The sequence below is a fragment of the Acartia tonsa genome, chromosome 10 (genome assembly GCF_053477335.1).
Source record: "Acartia tonsa isolate MP-2025a chromosome 10, ASM5347733v1, whole genome shotgun sequence".
In the NCBI taxonomy this organism is placed as follows: domain Eukaryota; kingdom Metazoa; phylum Arthropoda; class Copepoda; order Calanoida; family Acartiidae; genus Acartia; species Acartia tonsa.
In genome coordinates, this window is record NC_137269.1 from 5,404,207 (window position 1) to 5,422,028 (window position 17,822).

General features: G+C 32.0%; 1 protein-coding gene and 1 long non-coding RNA gene across 2 annotated transcripts in view; one reads left to right on the forward strand and one right to left on the reverse strand.

Annotated features, from left to right (window-relative positions):
- Positions 1-17,822, forward strand: part of LOC145329247 (mitochondrial glycine transporter A-like) — a 402,442-nt gene that overhangs the window by 177,967 nt on the left and 206,653 nt on the right. The window lies entirely within an intron of this gene.
- LOC145330477 (uncharacterized) lies at positions 6,752-7,865 on the reverse strand. The gene is made up of 2 exons (XR_013883412.1): positions 7,768-7,865; positions 6,752-7,021 (listed from the first exon to the last, which is right to left on the reverse strand). It is a non-coding gene; the product is annotated as an uncharacterized LOC145330477 (long non-coding RNA).

Genomic DNA, 17,822 nt, shown 5'->3' on the forward strand with positions numbered 1-17,822 from the left:
AAATTTACAAAACATAATGAAGTTTGATGATTATTTTTCAAAGTATTTGGATAACAAACAATTACATGTCAAGTGTAAAGAAAATCTTAAAGAATCAAATATTATAAGTTTAAAGTTTACTTTCTTATTAAGAACTTATGGTTTACACTTTGCAAATCCAAAGATATGTTTTAACTGTCATAAAACATATTTAACCTTATATAAAATAATTGAAAATAACTTAAAAAACATTATTATACTTATGTTAGAATACAATACTAAACTATGATACTCACATTTAATCAACAATAAAGTATAAACAATAAACACTTAGTACATTTTTCACTTTGGTATATATTGAATAATTTGAACTTGAAGTTGTGAGACAACAGTTCTTTATTGCACAAAAGTTAATAAATAATAGGAGATCTTCGCGTGGAAGTGTTTACAACACTTAGGTCTTTGTATTAATTTTGCCATTACTTAAGCAGTTTAAGAGTAAAAGTAAAACTAATTTAAAAACTTAACTTATAAGCATATCATAACTTACTAAAGGACCTTTGCCTCTATATTATCTTGGTAAATGTTTATTATTTAAATATTCTTTATCTAATAGACTTTTTCTTAGAAAGCAAAATAATTACTAATTTAAAGCTTGTTAGAAAGTCCTAGTACCTTTGGAAGCGATTAGTAAAGAGCGGAGTTATTCCTGCGGAGGGAATAGCGTGATTAGTGATTATGTATATAGTTGATATTCATTAGGTTATGATAGTCTACATGTACAACTTATTAAAGGACCTTTGCTACTATATTGTCTAAATATAAAGTAACTTCAAAAATACTTTGATGATTTTTTTTTATTTAGAAATTCAAAGTAGTTGCTAATATCAAAGCTTGTTAGAAAGCCCTAGTACCTTTGGAAAACGTTAGTAAAGAGTGGAGTTCTTTCCTCCAACTTGATTAGGAATTATTCAAGTGCAAAAATAGAATCATTCTTAGTTGAGGGTTAGGAATCAACGTGGTTAGCAATTACATATATAGTAGATACAAATATTTTAAGTCTTGTAAAATTACTAGAGATTAAAGGACAGCTATCTGTAGGCGTTTGGAGCTTTAGGGACTGAAACGCACGACACAAATGCAATTGAGAACCTTGTGTACAAGCAATTGCAACTAGATGACACTCTAGAGGCCCTAGAGAATGCTAGTATATTTGTGGCCATTGGTCGCGGCCCTAGGGGGACACTCGCACCGGTTGACACTCCAGAGGCCCTGGAGCATACCGGAACATGGGAACCTCTATAGTTGTACCTCTCTTTAAGGATGCTTGATAAGAAATATTAAGTTGTATAATACATGCTGAATTAGATTTTGGGACACTGATTAGTACAGCTCTGTAGCTTAATAGCTTGGATTCTAGGAGTAAGGGTACGGTAGCGCATCAAGTTGTACTTGTATAAGCCGGCTATGCAGTTTACTCTGAGTTTCTATTGTTATAAGAAAAGCAAAATACATCTGGTAGCTTGCTAGAGTTTAATTAAGCATTGGATAAATCTTATTCTTGGAAAATCTAGCTTTATTTAATATTCTCACAAATTATAGCTTATAAGTACTTCATAACATAATTTTAATCTAAGTTTAAAGTATTGAATTGAACTGCTTTTTCTTTGGCAAAGTTGAATTGTTTATCACATCTATCACTTGAATCAATTTAGCCTAACCAGCTAAATGTTGTAAACTTTGACAATATTGTGTTTAACTTATTCGGTTTGGTAGCTAAGTTTATGCTTTGTCATATGAGTTGGAGATTGGCTTCAACTTGGTTGGTATTCTCTTCTTGTTCTGAAACTTGGCACGTTTTATTAGAATTGGGAGAAAACATATCAAGCGTAGATTTAAAGTTTTATCAAATGTATTGACTACATTTTTAGATGTGTAAGAATTTAAAAATTTTTAAAGGTTGTTAACATTGTAATTTGTAATTTGAGTTAACCTGGATTATTATAAATTTAATTTACCATGATGCTAAAATAAATATTTTAGCGTAAAGAACAAAAATATCTATATATAATTGTTGAATTGTTATTTATAAAGGATAAAAAAATTGAGAGGATTTTTTGTTTTTTGGGGTGGTTAGGGGTGTTTCACCCCCCAAGAAAATAGCTTTAAACCACCACAGGACCAATAGGTATATACTCTGATGAGTAGATGAACAGACGGAGGGACAGACATCATTCTACTTTGTATTATAGATATACAATACATAATACATATATCTATAGTAAAAAGTAGAACGATGTCTGTCTGTCTGTTTGTTTGTCTGTTTGTTTGCTTGTAGCGAAGGATCTCGCTAAACGCTGAACCGATCGGGTTCTCCTTTACAGAGTAGCTTCTCATAGGTCCCGGAAAGGTTTATAACTATTTTTTTGGGGGGTTGGACACCCCCAACCCCCCCAAAAAAAATTTCTTTTTAAAACTAAAATTAAAATAGTGGGGTTGACTAACCCCGCCCAAAAAAAAATTTCCCCTCCCCCCCAAATTTTTTTTTTATTTTTCTTTAAAATCTGAATTACGAAAAATTGGTTTGATCAAACCTCTTGGGGCCCAAGCCACTAGAGGCTAGGGGTAAGGCCCCAAGTAGTTTAATATTTGACTATGCATGAGCACAGCTTAGGTTAGGTTAACAAGTATTGGTAAAAAGTTTATCCAACTATAGGAAAAGGTATTATTGAACAATAGTTTTACTTTTCAAAGTTACCCATATTAAAGTAGGGTAATAACATGAGATGCGTTATTTATTTTAAAATGAATTTTTTTTTATTTTTCGATCCTCAAATCACCTCATTGAGCAGAAATAATCCCCTCTCCTTATTTTTGAAAATAAGTTTGTTATTAAAAGCGAAGCTTTTCTATAATTAGGGTTGATCCGTCCATCCGTACGTACGTCCGTCTGTCCGTCCGTCTGTACGTCCGTCCATGATAGATAGCTTTTATTCGTTAATTTAGGCATGTTAGAATTGTCCTATCGATTTCAAACTTTGCATGATAATTCCTTTAGTAGTTGAGTACAATTTAGGAAGTGTAAGTACAAGTGTTAATGTCCGTTTGTCCTCCCGTTTCAGTGCTTTGCTTTTATGGATGTCATCATCCTTGTTTTTTTATTACTGTGGGTCAGGTAATATTGGGCACTTGTTAGCTCCCGCAGGGTTAGGGCTCCCAAAAAGGGTTAGGCATAGGCAAAAAATAACCACACTCCCCTTGCTTTTTAAACTTTCTTTAATAGTTTTCTGTGCTTTAAATGAACTTTGTGTAAAAATGACTATTTTTGATCATGGAGGAAAAAAAACATTTGACTTCTGAACCAAATCTAAACTATTAATTATTAACAGGAAGTTCAATGCTAAAGCAAAATGAAGACTGGCTGTAAATTGTTTAGAAATATACTTTTTGATATCATCTTTGAAAAAATTTGATATTCTTCTTGTTCAATATTTAAGTATTAGACAAACTATTCAGAGACCTATCAACAACCAATTGTATAAGCTTAAGCTGATTTTTAAAATATTTTATAGGTTCAATTTTCTTTAAACGATTATGTTGAATTTTTATAAGCCACAATCGTGATAGGTTTGAATCTTGGGCCAACATTCATCTTCATAACTGTAGACGTTAAAAATGGTTCCTACTGCTGCTATGTCAGGTGCATGACAGAAATAGTAAGAGTGGAGGAATGTATTGGCCTCTAAACAGGTGCAACTCATTATCATGCACAGTTAGGACTTCTCAGACAAAGGTCATGCAATCAAACGGTTGGTCGTCTGATGGATGTTACTTAACCTTGGGTGTTAGAGTATTGCATCCCATTACATGCAGATGATGCTCTGGATTCTCTGAGTCTATAAAAAAATGACTGCCATTTTTATGTAAGAATATCTAATCTATAACATACTTTTCTTGATATTTTGATAAATTGGATCATGACTTGATGGCCTTTGGTATTTGTAGAATCTAACATTGTGTTTACTTTGTTTCATATTGTAGTGGGACAAAGTGTCTCAAAAATCAGCCATGTGACATCATAGAAATGATGGGTTCAATCATCTCTTTTTAGGGTTTTTCTTTCATTCTTCTCCCCTCATCTCCCTCATTTTTATGACGTCACATGGCTGATTTTCAAGACACTTTGGCCACTACTTTCAAATTTCTAAGATTATTTAGATTTTTTTTTAGAATTTATAAAGAGTTAGCTTAAAGAAACTCTAATATTCAATTTTGAACTTTTTTCTGCAAAGAAACAATTTAACTAACCAGATAATTATCTTTTTTCTCTTCTTTATAACATGAAAAAATTATCAGCAATAAAGTTTTATATATTACTCTCTTGATAAGTCCTTCCAATCTATAGACACTTCCTTGCTTGACCTGTCTTATGATTTATTGAAAATATATTATGATTCCTTTAACTGATTGAATAACCACTAAACTGATTAAATTCTTCTCTACAGGGAATATATAAACTGGTCCTGTGTTGGTTTTAGGCTATTTTCTTGGGGTGGACACCCTTAACCCCCCCTCCCAAAAAAAAATAACCATAATTTTTTTCCTTTTAGGCAATTAATTATTAAAAATTAGTGGTTGAAGCACCAGAAGTACCTATTTATTTCTTTTTAATTAACCTTTGTGGCAAGCCCCTAGAGGCTAGGGGCGAAGCTGCTAGTTTCAATATAAATAATTAGATTAATTAATTAGAAGACAATATAAGAAATTATGTACATAGAGTATGCAAGTATTTTAAAGAAATGAAATACAATGTCCTCTCTCAACATAAAAGATAAATTTGAAGCACTTGCCTAAAGTTGTGAATATATGATGCCATAGTGAAAGTAAATTTTGATAAGTACAGTAAATAATGCATAAGTATTAGTTACGGCTGCTATAAATTTAATTCTTTTTATTCATATGTTTGAGTGTTAGCATTTATGCCCGACACGGCACTTAAGTGAAGAAGGGAAAAAAGAAAAAAGTAACAAAAAAATGTTTGGCAAATTTTTTTTGATGGGGGGGATTTTTCACGGACTAGAGGAGTTGGAACCCTCCCCAAACAAAGTTTCAGCTTCACTGTTAAAGAGTACAATATTGTTTCAGTGGTTAGCAATATATTATGCTACACACGACATTTATCCTTTTACTTTTATATAAGGATTCAATTGTATCATTTAATGTTCAGGGTAGCGTATGTCTTGATGAAATTTTTATTTAGTAGATGAACCTAGTAATAGTGTCTAACTTTTTATCTTTGTGACGTAACAAAAATCTATTTATTTTTTAAGGGTTTCCTTTCCCACCTCCACTCTCATCCTTCAATTTTTGTTACGTCACAAAGATAAAAAGTTAGACACTGTTACTAGGTTCATAAAATGAATAAAAATTTCACAGCCAGAATCCAGTTATTCTTGTATTGAAGGGGTTAATCTTCTTTATATATTTTTTATAAACTTTAATAAAGTCATACCTGATATAATATCTACAAATTAACAGTAAGTTAAAATAAAAACGACACATTTTTAAAGAAACTGTTGCAGTATCTAAGAAACCCCTTTTCAACAATTTAGAGCAGGTCGCACAATTTTACTACTTTATTAAACTAACTTTGATTATTTTGACACTGCGGGCACTTTCATTATCTTTACAAAGTTGAACAAACTTGATAACTTTATGCATTTGTTTCTTTAACATTAAATATATCAGATTTAAATCTTATAGAACAAAAGATAAAAATTAGAGTAAAACACTAGAGGAAGAAAGGATTTAATGACTGTATTTCCCTATCGAAATAACCATGTGCCAACTCTCAGTCGGGTATTTGAAAATCAACAAATGGTAATGGGAATATAACACAGCCAAGTAGCAGAAAACAATTTGCTAGTAGACGAAAAAGGTCATTTAGAAATGGGGAAGTGATATTTATGATATTTTTATTTGTATATTAAAGTCAGCTTTAACCTTTTATTTTAACATTTTATTTCTCGCTCCTATCTCTATTGCTTTATGATATATGATTTGAGACTTATGAAAGCTAAACACTTTTAATATGATAACATAATAACTTACATCATTATTTTTAACATTTGTAAAAACATGGAAATTATTTTTTTGAGTTGTAAGGCTTATTTATAAGGCGTCTTCCAATTCAGAGAAACATTAGAGGAAAATACTAGAGAGAGAAAGGGTTAAATAACTGTATCTCACCATCGCAACCGTCTTGTGCAACCTTTCTATTGGGTCATTGAAAATCAACCAATGGTAACGATTTTTTTATACAGCCAAGTAGCAGAAATAATTTAAAAGCAAACGAATTTAAAAGAAGTCTTTGAAAATTAAAGGGAGGTAGTTGTCTGTATGTACATCTACACTATAGATCTGTTGAGAAACTTCTAAACTGAACCCGTTTTCCTAGGCCATCTGAGCCATTTCTATTCCATTAGTTATAGCCGCGCGTCTTATGACAGTGAGGCTTACTAAGAAAGACTTCTGTGCAGCTAATAGTAGTGTTGGCTGCTAGGTCATGATATTTTTTTCTTTTTTGTATTAAGAAAAAATGGTATAATACAATCATGATACATACCTATTTGATATAAAGATAGTGCAAATATAAGTGGAAAAAAATGTGATCAAGTCGGTTATCAATAAATAATATTTTCTTGTTAACTAGAAGGCTACTTCTTACGTTTAAACGGCTGACAGTAAAATTTAGAATGAATTAAAGATAAAGCATTTATATATAATTTATTTTAAACGAAACAAGAAAATATATAAATATAGAATTTATTTGTGCTACGGAAAATTTATATTTTTATTATATTGTATTTTTATATATAGCTTTTAAATTAATTTAGCTCTCATCATCAGTTTCGCAATCGGTCTCCGCGTCCCTGCGGCCTCTAGTCCTTTTATTTGCGGGTCCGCGGCAGCTGGGTCCTGAGCGGGTGGGTGGTCTCGCACGGGGCGGCCCATGGCGGCTGGCATGTTGGGGCGCAGCCTCCTGGAAAAGTAAGATGATTAAATTTGATAAAATTCAATTGTTTCACAACCAACTATTTTCTACGGAAAGAGATAGGGGACAATGGACTGTTTATTACACTAGTCCCCAAAGTTTTATAATCTCGTTTCCTTATTTGTTGGCTTAAAACGATGAGGACTGTAAGTGAATTCTGATTGGTTTGATCATCAATTGAGTGTTCAAACGTTTCAACAAATGATTGTGATCTACATAAGGAGTAATTTATCGTCATTGGGGATGCACAATGTATCGGGCAATGTATCATTAGATCTCGGATTTTCTACCAATTTAGCAATATCTATGATGTTGGATGGTTTGTTCTTGAAAGACGACATTTTGTTCTTTCAATTAAATCAAAATTAAGCCTCAGGGAAATTAACCTTTTTTAATCAATCACAATTCTAAAATTAACTGATATTCTAAACCTGACCCAAAGATTGCAATCCCTATTTAAATCAAAGCAAAGAAACGGGCTTAAATTTGCAGCTTAGATGCCTTTAAAAAAAGTAATATTACCAAAACCACAATATTTTGATGCATAAAATTCGATACGATGCCGAAGGAACGGGCTAAAAAAACTGGTTTTAATCTTATAATTGTACATTTTTATATTCGTAGAAAACTGGATAAAAAACGATGCTAGACATAATTATTTCGCATGGATGAGAGCCGGTTCTAATCAACCGGAGTTTAATTGGTTTCGTAAGAATAAATGAAACTAAACTTACCACTGCCACAAAGAGAGCCAGGAAAAGAGCAACAATGAGACGCCAGATATACATCTTTCTTTCTTTATCTTACTAAGTGTTAGCAATGACTGAATAAATGTTCAATATTTCCCCTATTTTATATGATTTTGTTTAGCGGTTATAATATATAATCTCTAAAATCTCATGTTTACAAAAAAGGTGGAGTTATGTAATATTTGAAAAAGGGGTGGAGTTGATTTTATTTGTAATCAAAATTTCCCCGCCTTTTAAAAAATATATTTGGAAAATTTTATTTCAGCAACAGAGTAAAATAGTAGAGGGGGATGGGGTTAAATAATTTTCCTATAACAATGGCCTTGTGCCGACTCTCAATTGGGTCTTTGAAAATCAACCAATTATGTTGGGAATATTAACACAGCCAAGCGACAGAAAACTAGTTGCTAGCAGACAAAAAAGTTCATTGGAAAAGGAGGGAGGGTAGTTATCTGTATATACATCTATACTATAGATCTGTTATTTCAGCTTCATTGCATTTCTGATTTTTAAAAAAAGATGAAATTACGGATTATTAGTCATTCTATTTTATCCTAAAGTTAAACCCTTTTTTGTAAATCTTTATCAAGTTTTTTTTTAAATTTTCCATGATTTACATAATAACTCCGCCCATTTATGTTTGCTCATAAATGAATCATTATACATGTTTGTAACTGCGCTTGATTATCAGCGAAACTTCTCTATACTTTACTTTATATTAAGTCTTCCAATTGTCCATCCGTCCGTGCTTTAGTCAGCCCAGAACGCCAAAAAGGAAATGTATTATTCTTGGGACGACCAAAAATGACCTAGACCTCATTAATTTAGAATTAACATGGGGAGAAGCTGAAAAACATGCCAAGGACAGGACAGCATGGAGGAATAGGGTGGTCGTATTCTCTGGACTACAGAGTCCAAAAGAGAGACGCGCCTGAATTTGAATTGAAAAAATTCTTCTTGTTTTATGTTTATAAGCCCCGCTACTTCAGAATGTTTTCATCCTTGTAATACAAAACAATAAAGGGGTACAAAGACATTCCCCCATTCTCTTTGAACCCCTTAATCTTTTAGGTAAAATTATTGACTCCCCCAAATGTTAATTGAATAGATATAGCGGTCATATTGTTTCTACCTGTATTTCTTAATCCAGGAATTAAAAAGGATTATTGGATTATAACACTGTACATTGTAATTTTTCCAGGAAAAAATTAATAATTGCCGATTGTAGAGTATATTTTTCAAACACACTAAAAGCAGATATACAGTGTGTTTTTTTTATGAGAATTTTTTTGAAAGCAATTTTGCCCCACTTATAGTTATCAGAATTTAATGATTAATGGCTTATTTTCTTCGTTTTTTAAGGCAATTAATAGAACAACAAAAAAATATTTCAGTTTTTATTTAAAAAGTACAGTAAAATCTAAAATTCAAAACTTAGGTGTCAACATCTAAAAATGGTTTTAGCGCATTTTTCTTATGCTCAAATAATCAACCTTTTGCAAGAATGGCTGCTAAACACTTCAAAGTTGAGATACAGAGCTAAAAATGTATTCAGATACTATTAGGGACATGTACTAGAACATATCAAAGTTTGAAGGTCATATCTCAACCAGGGAGGGAGTACTGGCCCCCCAAAGTCGACTACAGAAAATCCATTTTTTTAAGAAAAATGTGCTAAAACCATTTTTATATGTTGACACCTAAGTTTTGAAATTTAGATTTTACTGTACTTTTTAAATAAAAACTGAAATATTTTTTTGTTGTTCTATTAATTGCCTTAAAAAAACAAAGAAAATAAGCCATTAATCATTAAATTCTGATAACTATAAGTGGGGTAAAATTGCTTTCAAAAAAGTTCTCATAAAAAAAACACACTGTACTTTGTAGTTATTGCTCAGATTTATTTATGATGCTGTATTTTAGCTTTTTGTATTACCTAAACTAATTATGATATGAACAAGAATGACAACATCCATAAGTAGCGAAGCACAAAAAAAACATTGGTGGGAATACTGAAAAGAAGATTTAAAAAGCATTTGTTAAATTAAGAATAAAAAAAATATTGAGAAAAAAATCGGGAAACCTTTCTCACGTGTTTTAAATTTCAAATATTTATATTTTTTGCATTACTGATAGACCAACGGACAAAAATAAATAACATACTGCATGCTCGTTGGTGTAGGGAATCTTCACCAAAAAATCAGCCGTCTATCTTGAATAGCAGAAAATAAAACAAGATGTAACATTTTCTGAATTTACAGTTAATAATTTAAAGCAAAGCTTTTCTGTAATTATGGTCCGTCTGTACTACTGCAACGGATAGATCTTATTATTTATTTGATTCTTAACACATTTAGGTATTATTTATCGAGCATAGAAAGTCAACAATCAATACCAGAAAGTTTCCACGTCCATTTTAAGCATGTTATATCTTTTTTGACAAGAATTTTATGCATTTTTAAAATGTCCTCCCGTTTATTTGGTGATTATTGGGACAATTATGTACAATATTATCAATGAATAAACTTAAAGTAGTCCATACTGAGCAGTTATCTAAGGAATTTTGTGATAGATTTATACAAAATACATACATATTCCTTTTTAAACAGCTTCAATGTTAAACCTCTATCTCTCAGCGTTTGCCATTTTTCTACTTTGTAGTTTGTTGAGCTTCGCTTAAGTGGATGTTGGTCATCCTTGTCTTTGTAACAAACGCATAAAAACTTGGATATAATTATCCGTTTGAAGAAAATATATACATAGGACGACATTTGGACTAACACAAAAAAAAATTCTAAAATAAGAAAAATAATAATGTGAAGAAAAAAAGTTAAAAGTTATATGATTAATTGCAGTTTTGATTTTGTTTTTATAATCTATAATACAAAGTAGAACGATGTCTGTCTGTTTGTTTGTAGCGAAAGATCTCGCTAACCGCTGAACAGGGTAGCTTCTAATAGGTCCCGGGAAGGTTTTTACCGTTTTTCTTAGTGGGTGGGACACCCCCAATCCCCCCTATTTTTTTTTCTTTTTAAACTAAAATAGTGGGGTCGACTAACACCCCCCCCCCATTTTTTAAAAATTTTTCTTTTAATTTTAAAATAATATAAAATGGGTTGATTAAACCTCTTGGGGCAAAGCCCCCAGAGGCTAGTGGCGAAACCGTTATCTATATTACAATACGATGCATATTTTTTTTCTTCAGAAAATCTTATAGGTCCAGGGAAGGTTTATATCTAAATTTGGATAGGACACCTCCTTAATTCCAAGATAATTATCCCAGGTAAAATACCTCCGCCCACACCCCCGCCTCCCCCCCCACGAAAAATTAACTTCTTTAAAAACTAAAATGTAAAGTGAGGGGGCCTCTAACTATTGATATAGCGATATTTTATTGGTACTGGACAAACTACTAAATCTATAATACCAAGTAGAATTATGTCTGTCCGTTCGTCTGTCTGTCAGTCCGTCCCTTAAGATCTCGGTAACCACTAAACCGATCGGATTCTATTCTTAAGGGAATATACCTACTAATCCTGTGGTGGTTTTAGGCTATTTTCTTGGGGCGTGGGACACCCCCAACCCCACAAAAAATTAAAATCCCCCCCCCATTTTTTTAAGGCAGTTAATTTAAAATGTGGGGTCGCAGCACCAGAGTTATTTTTTTAATTACCTCTTGGGGCAAAGCCCCTAGAGGCCAGGGGCTAAGCCACTCGTACCTAATAAAGTGAAAAAAAGAATAACCTTTGCTGATCGAAAAAGAAAGGAGTAAAAGAAAAGTTGAAAATTAAAGTAGACAAGGTGATAAAGATGCAAAGGCAACGAGAAAACACAAGAATATAATAACAATAATATTGAACAAAAAATGAAAGTTAGAAAGATTTGATAAAGAGAAGAATAGTGTTAGAAAAGAAAGAAAGAAAATAGAAAAAAATAATCTTTATAATAAAGTAAGTAATGTACCGGAATATATCGCTAACTGTTGGAACGATATGGTTCTCCTTTAAAGAAAGCTTGTCATAGGTCCTGGGAAAACTTAACTATTTTGGGGGAGGGTTTCAAATAAAACTCTTCTCTCCTCAAGTGCCCCTAGTATATAGTATACTAGCGGCTTCGCCCCTAGCCTCTAGGGGCTTTGCCCCAAGAGGTGATAAAAAAAATGTTGGCGAGGTATGTAAAAGGACCAAGGAAATCTTCTACAAATAAAATTTTTAAAAAAATGGGGGGGAATTTTTTGTTTTTGGGGGGGTTGGGGGTGTCCTACCCTCCAAGAAAATAGCCTAAACCACCACAGGACCAGTAGGTATATTCCCTGAAGAGTAGAATCCAATCGGTTCAGTGGTTACCGAGATCTTAAGGGACGGACGTACGGACAGACAGACAGACATCATTCTACTTTGTATTATAGATAATAAGGGAATTAAACAACTATATAGAGACACTTTACACGTAAAAAGTTTTAACAACTTTTTTCTTTTAGTACTTTTAGAGACAATAAAATATGATAAGAAATGTGTTAAACCAATGGTGTGCAGAAGGGGCGTGTAGGGGGTGGATACACCCCCCATTACACGAATCTTCACCCCTCTAATATAATCCTCCCCCCACCCCCCAATACAGTCAATATTAACAAAGTCGAAAAACCCTCTGCACACTTTATGAAATTTTAATACGTTATGTAGACATGTGATAAAAGCTTAAGTTTAAAATTTGACGTGTCTAAGTCAAGAATTGCGGCCACAGGAGTATTTTAAAGATTTCTGGAGACCTGCAGGATCATACCTGGAACCTAAAATTGACTTGAACACCTGTATTTCATATGAGGATGTTCTACTAGAGGATATTTTAGTATTTTTGTAGGATAAAATGCTTTGTTTAAGTAAAAAAAAATATTTTTGCTCTTTACCTGGATTACTCTGCCAGGTTTGCTGGCATCCTGTGCCCGCTAGGATGGAGATATTCAAAAAATTCCAACTCTCAGTTATGTGTCATACCCATACTTAAAAAGTCATGCAGTTTGGGCTCTTTATCTTTTACACACAGAAAATGAGATAGAAATAACGGAAGGGGGGGGGGGGTGTTCAACGCCCCCCCCCCTCCCGACCGTTAAGGATTAATATTTTGCTTATCAAGTTATGACACTCTACAAGTGTTGATATTTGTTTATCCTAACGTTTAATTCAAGAGTTTTGCTTTTTTGGAAATATCTGAAATATGGTCAAACTCACGAAATATTTTTTAAAGCCTAAAAACCATCCTAAATTGTTAAACATGCATAAACAACTGATAGTGTATCAAAGAAAAGTTTTTTAGTCCTTAAATAATACAAATTTATTTTTTTTCATTTTGACTTTAGCAACGCCATCAACTTTAACACATTGAAGAGGATATACTAATTTTGTTCTAAAACACATAATTTTCAGAGTTAAAACATGATTAATACCTTAATCTCTTCCTTTAAACTTGCTTGACAATCGGAAACCTTTAAATCAACACATTTATTAATGTGTAGGAGAACAGCTCTTCACAAGTGATTTTTACCTGGAGGTCGATTGTGGAAAAACCCTGGCCTAGTATCAATTTTTTTTTTATAAATGGAATAGTTCATACTTGGGTAAAATAATGTATCAATGCTAGATTGGAGACGTTATTATACTAATTTTGTTCTAAAACACATAATTTTCAGAGTTAAAACATGATTAATACCTTAATCTCTTCCTTTAAACTTGCTTGACAATCGGAAACCTTTAAATCAACACATTTATTAATGTGTAGGAGAACAGCTCTTCACAAGTGATTTTTACCTGGAGGTCGATTGTGGAAAAACCCTGGCCTAGTATCAATTTTTTTTTTATAAATGGAATAGTTCATACTTGGGTAAAATAATGTATCAATGCTAGATTGGAGACGTTATTCTAACTAGTTCTATACCTTATTAATCTGTTTCCAAAAATCTAGCTTTCTTTCTTTGCACTTCTTTGTACTTGTTTCTTTGTCAAAATGATAAAATGTTTTAACAAATAGTCTTAAATATATGTGGTAATATAAATAGAAAAGGATATACAGGGAGGTAGGCAAAATCTTCCCTTATTACCTCTTAGCAGATGAACTATCCCTTCCTATTAAACCTACATAAATGGGACACAAAAAAATACACTATGCATAAAAACAACTTTATAGTATCGAAGCAACTTTAAAACTAATTTTGTTTAATATGAGAAATTTAATTATGAGAAAATATATCAACAGTAACGAAAAACTGTTGAGCTGCAAAATTGTTGTAATATTTATTGATAGCCACAGCCTGCGGCTGGCAGCTCAACAGTTTTTTGTTACTTTTGATATATTTTCTCATAATTAACCAAAACAAACCAAAAAAAAGATTACATGTTCAATATTACAAGTTTAGCTGAATAATTGCACCAGTGCAGTGGTCAGCCGCCAAACTGCCAAATTAAAAGTTTTGCAGAATATTTCTAGGCTGAACCATAGTATTATAATTCAGAGCTCTATCTTGTATATGGGCCTCAGAGCGCACTGTTACTGTGAAAGTGTACAACCCCCCTCCCCCATATATAAAGGTTAGTAAAGACTAATAGTCATTCTAAATTATTTAAATTACAAATCCACTTATAAATACTGAAGTTTGTCACTTCAGGAAGGGGGAGTCGAATTTGATAACCCAATTTCTTATTTTAGATTTTAAGAAAAAGTATTAAAACAAGGATGGCAACATCCATAAAAGCGAAGTACTGAAACGGTAGGACAAACGGACAATAACACTTGTATAGTGTCAGAATTGAATAATCATAATATAAATATATAAGAGTCAAGCAAAATTGTAAGTAAATTTGTTGAAAAACTGCTTGATTTAGGATAATGCTTATGGACATGCTTACATTTTTAGGACTTGATTATAGAGTTCCTTCGCTTATTACATTATACTTTGTTGTCCCAGGAATCAATATACCAAAAATCAGATCAATAGGATGATTAGATCACATAAAAATTTGTTGTTAAAAAAGTAAAAAAATCAACATGTTTAAAATGGACGTACGGACATTTTGGTGATGATTATAGAGTTGCTACGCTTTCTAAATCACCATGCAAAATTTGAAATCGATAGGACAATTTTATCATGCCTAAATTAACGAAAAAAGCTATCCGTTACGGACGTACGGACGGACCGACCCTAATTATAGAAAAGATTTGCTTTTTAAATTTTTTTAGACGTAGAAATTTTTTTTTTTTGGGGGGGGTATTTTTCTTTTTTTGGGGGGGTTAGGGGTGCCCCCCCCCCCCCCCAAGAAAATAGTTATAAACCTTCCCGGGACCAATGAGAAGCTACCATGTTAAGGAGAACCCGCTCGGTTTAGCGGTTAGTGAGATCCTTCGGTACAGACACACATACAAAGATCCTTTTACTTTATTATGCTCCAGATTGATTGAATGTTTACAAGAAGTTTCTGCCTTCTATCTTTTATAGGAGCTGAGAAAATGATGTTTCCCCCTTTTTGTCTCTAACAGACATTTTAAATTATAGAGTAGCTTCGCTACTAAAAAAATAATACATTGTTAAATTGTATTTAAGAAGGATGACAACATCCATTAAAGCGAAGTCCTTAAAATTAAAAAGAAATTGATTTAAAATCATGGTTGCCGTTTAAGATTTGCAATATTTTCTATACCTTATATTAAACATATAGAGCTGTGAAGCATATCATGGATGCTTATATTCATCACAATCATTGGATCTTCGTTTAGGAAGGCCTAAACAGCTATTTGTAAAATCATTTTATCATTTTAACAAGAAAAACAAGCACAAATAAGTTCAAAGAAAGAAAGCTAGATTATTGAAACAGATTAATCAGTTATAGAACTAGTTAGAATAACGTCTCCAATCTAGAATTGATACCATAATTTACTTAATTATAGACTATTCCATTTATGAAAAAAAAATTTATTTTAGGCCATGGGTTTTTTCACAATCAACCTCCAGGTAAAAATGACTTCTGACTAGCTGTACTCCTACACATTAATAAATGTGTTGATTTAAAGGTGTACGATTGTCAAGCAAGTTTAAAGGAAAAGTTTAAGGTATAAAACTCATGTTAACTCTGGAAATTGTTCAAATGAGAACAAAAATACGATTTTAACATTCTTGTGTTGGCAGCCATGGCTTCACCTATGAGTATAAGAAAAATAAAAAGATCTCTTTCTATTGTTGAAAAAAATATTTTTTTTCAACACAACATCATTTCTTAATGTATTTTTTATAAGTTAGGATAGTTTTTAGGCTTTTTCGGTTCATGCGTGATATTTTTGTATAAGGAAGTAAGAAGTGCTCTTATATCAAACTGTGATATAATACAGAAATGAAGGCACACTCTGTAAGTTATTTTGTTGTTAAGAATTAATCAGGTATTTAAAGGGATAGAACAATAGCAGATAAATTAATCTACATTCCCAATGACAATACACAAAATCATCCCTCTGTAGATTACAATTTGTGGTCAAAACATTTAGACACTCATCTTGAACCATCCAATCAAAATATAATAAAAATCCCAAAGTTGTTATATGCCAAAGATTGCAAAAATATTATTAAAATACTTTGGAGACTAGTGCCAAATAACATCCTAATGTCCCTCCCTCCCTCCTTGGAGTTACTAGAGGTTCATTCTTGAGTCAGGTATATAATTTTATCAGCAATAGGCTCCAGGTCTTATGAAGATAGTTTTTTACAGTATGAAATTATAGAGGGATAGTTGCCATCTCTAATGTAATCGTACATTAACCCATTAGTATCCACCCCAAGAAATACTTGAAAACAAAAACTTTTTTTAACATACCCTACTTACTATGGGTGATTTGCATGCAAATCAAAAAAAATTTTCTTGTTATGACCATTATGACAGAAAATATGACTACGATCATAAATTAACGTTTGGATATTCATGACCCGTTATCAGATGATATGAAGTAGCTTACATGCAGTGCACAATTATAAGAAAACTTTGTTTGTTTTTTTAATTAAAAGAAAACAAGTAGGTTACACAAATTTTATTACCAAATAAAAAATGGTTTTAAAATTATTTCTTCTCCTAATGGTTTTAAGCTTTAAGCTTATAGACAATAATAAGATACATAAACCTTTTTGAAATATCAGTGGTAAAGGCACAATCACATCTTTCTATTATTATTTCTATTGTTGCATTACATTGTACTTTTAATTGTTTTCTCGCAAAATTAATAATAAAACTTGCGCGTAAGTATTAACGTGCATCTGACCAATTAGATTGACCAATCAAAGATAAGCTACACTATGCCCCGCCCTTAATTTTACCCCTCTATCTTCTCCTTGCCTTCATAAAGTCATAAAGTTTTAAATATATCCAATAATGATACATATCCGGTCCTTTTGTTGTTTCAGCTTATAAAATATGACTGACCCCTCCCTGTTTTCTTCTGGAGTATAAAGTTCATGATAATTAATCTCTACAACCCTTTTTTATTTCCCCACCCCTCCCCCGATATCTTATGTAGTTTGTTTGTGCAATAAAACATTTTGACCATTGCATCCTGTCTATCTAGGGATAAAGGGAAATGTATTTTGAATAATAACTACTTAGCTTTATCTTGATTTTCAGGGAGCCAAGCTCCGGCAAAATAAATGTTATTATTTTAAAAGTTACTGCAGTGTACATGTATAAATCAAAATTTTATACTTGTCCTATTTGTCACTGATTTTTTTTTGTTAAATCTTACACTTTGAAAAATCTATTATAAGTTAAAAGAGGTAATTTCAAAGTTCAATGGAAGATATAACTTTTGCACAATAATTTATTTCTGTTTTACTTGCTTTTAAAAATAGTAGAATTTTAAGTATTTAGGTCAATTACTTATCCCTATTTTCCAATCAGCATGACATTTTACTCTCCCGCATTTTTACAAAAGCAAAGCTTTAATTCAATTAGGGTCTTTACGTTTGTTTGTCAATCCATCTGTACGTCCGTTTCCAAAAGCTTTTACCATTAAAT